Raw genomic sequence first — 3,151 nt, forward strand, 5'->3', positions numbered from 1 at the left:
CTAACGCTGGCTAACTGTTAGCCACCGGTGGCTCGCTAACCTGGACAGTTATCTCACGCCACCTCAAGATGTCGCTGTCACCGATTTACCTGTGCTTCAAGGCAACTTCAAAACGGGTCGTACAATGTAAAATCATGATTTTCAGCTAAATAAAATATTGGAAAATAGATGTATACACGTCCATCAAAATGTCACTTATTAAGTAAAAAGTCAGTTATGAGATAAAAAGTCAATTTTGGAATTTTAAAAGGTAAAAGTTATGAAGAACAAATAAAATTTTAAAAAATCAGATAACAAGCTACATAAAGCTATAATTATTAGAAACAAATAAATAATAAATTCATAATTTTAAGATTTTATCTCTGCCATAATTTGTGTCTCAAAATTTTAACTTATGCTTCTTATAATAATTCTTTTTTTATTTCATAATTTTGACTTTCAGTGGGTTTTTTTCTTTTCACTGGCAGAAATGGGCTCCAATAGTCACAATGATATAAACTACTTTTTTAGTTTCCTCTTTACCAATGATATTAGTTTAGGTCGATGACATTAATTATGGTTCTGTTGACAATAGCTGACAATAGCAGCACCCTGACTCTGTTGAATGGGATGAAACCTTAATTAGTATCACCTGCAAAACCTCTGTTTACTCTCCAATAGGATGTCAAAGTGGCTGCTGTTACAAGGGGACTGTACCTGTCAAACTGCAGCACCTCTGATTATTTGCCAAAGGCTTTATGTTCCTACAAACTAATTTTCAGTGTAAATGTCTTGTCACCCAGGTACGGAAAAGTATTTCTCTGAGAAAATCAGAGAATATAAGAGGTAAATCATCCAGAGAAAAAAGAGATAAAGGAAGGCCGTCTATTATCAGCTTATATTGTGGATGTGTGAGGGGAGCACTACATCAGTACAGCCATGGTGAAGGTCCCACAGTTGTCCAACTGAGCTACTGTGCAGTGTGGTTGTCCCACAGTGTGGACAGGTATGTCTATCTTGGTCCAGCTGATTCTACCTCTGCTGTAATATCAAATTTCTCTTCACAAGGCTATCTAGCTGCGAAGTGGTAAAGAGTACACGCAGCTTATGAGGAACAAAAACTCTACTTTTACTACTCAAATCTGATCCACAGTAAGCTTTTCACTTTTGCACGTCCACGGCTCAGACAGTTTGAGACTTTGGAGAAGAAGGAAGCACCAGCTTTGTGTCAAAATGAGTCATTTGAGGTCCTTGGTGGGGACGAAAGTTTCGAGGAGGACGAGGGTTTTTGGGGACCCAGGAGGCAGCTGGCAGCAGCCGGTGGTCCTTGTACAAACTGTCTACTGAAAATACATGGTGCAGTAGCTACAAACAGACATGTAGCACACCTGGATCCTAGCCAGAGGGTGGGTTGTCTGTCCTGTTCTAAGGATGAATCATTCCTTGTTTTAGGTTAATTAGTCTGCTGAGGGTTGTAGAGTCATGGTGAACAGGTTTGGGTGAACACTTTTCTTTGGATTTATTTATTTTTGGTCCTAAATACCAGGTGAGGGAAAGGGCCATCTGCACTCTGTTGAACTTTGTCTTTGCAGTGACTAAGCTTGCTATCTGGATATCCAGGATGAATGGATAGAGTCAAAATCATGAAAGGACTAGTTGCAGCTCACCTGAAGGCAGAGCATCCCTACTATTGAACAGTGAATAATCTGGACATCTTTATAACAGTCTGGGGACATGAGCTTCCTTTGAGAGTGTCTTTAATTAAACCCATACCATCACTTATTTTGAAAGAAATGCCATTAAAATTCCTTGAATGACTTGATCTTTAATAAACCCCCAAATCTGCAGTCCATGTTAATGTCCTCTTTAGTGTACTCATTATCATTTTACTCTATAAAATCAGTCAATGAATGAATACATAAGAGAAAGTCTTCTTTTCTTGCTTCTCATCTAGGTTTTTTAGAACCGTCTTCTTGCTAATTATGGGCTGTCCTGATACTTAAAATAGAATTGGTGATTCTGTGTTGCATGAGAGTCAAACTGTAAAATGTAATCATTCTAATTAGTGCCCAAGGTGTGATTCAAGATGTTTCAGAGTCTCAACCATCAAGAAGTATTAAAATTTCACTGTTGATGGCCTCCTCTGATACTAACTCAATGAGACTGTACAAAAGGGCTGCTCAAAGAGGGGCCTGTGGGCTAAAGTTGGCTAGCATATGTTTTTAGTAGAAAAAAAAGGAAATATAATACTAAAGTATATTATTTTCAAACACATTTTATAATAATAAATAATATGTTTTATTATAATACTGTCTTTTTTTTTTTTTTTTCATAATCTTAGCACCATTTTACACCTTGATGATACACTGTTTGCTGTTAACCCCATGGTTCACCTCTACATTTTAATCCTGGCTCTTGTTTGGACACCCCTGCTGTACAACATGAAGAATTGTAGAGTACACTAAAGATTATGATTCTGTGTAGTCATATCTAATAAATTGTTCTGTTGCTTTTTTTTTTTTTTTTTTTAGCACAAATTGTAATGAGATCATGCTAGAAGTGTAAAGCAGGCGTGAGGTTTATGATCTCAAACATCCCTACCTTAAAGTCTTGAGTATGACTATTGTTTTGTTTTTTTAATTTACCACAGAAAAAAGGTATCAGAAATTATGAGTGAGTCAGTAAATAGAAAATTTGTCATTTAATGCAACATAATTGTGACTGAATTACAATTAATCTCATGGAAATAAATCACCAAACTGACAGACAGGATGTTTCATACAGGTATATATTACAATGTGCCTTGTTATATAATACAGTCAGGTTCTGTTTTAATAAAAATAAGCACTGGAGGAGAAAGTGATACGTTTTGATTTTATTGTAAATTGGACATTATGCACATTACTTAGCGACTGATGACTTGTTAATTAAGCTTGTTAAGTGGTCACAGAACTCCCTGCGCTGTGTGAGAGTTCAGACGATGTCAAGTCAAAAAGGCAATTTTTAGCCAGGAGCACTGTGAGCTTGAGAACTCACGTACAGGACAAACGGTGAGGGAAGTACCAAAATGAGGGAACAAGAACATTGAGTGGCTGACAGTGGTGACTGCTTGTGCCAAAGATACCAGTCAATGAACACAAATAACTTTTTCTTTCTTTTTTTTTTAAAATCG

The sequence above is a fragment of the Lutjanus erythropterus genome, chromosome 13, assembly GCF_056507025.1.
Source record: "Lutjanus erythropterus isolate fLutEry1 chromosome 13, fLutEry1.hap2, whole genome shotgun sequence".
In the NCBI taxonomy this organism is placed as follows: domain Eukaryota; kingdom Metazoa; phylum Chordata; class Actinopteri; order Lutjaniformes; family Lutjanidae; genus Lutjanus; species Lutjanus erythropterus.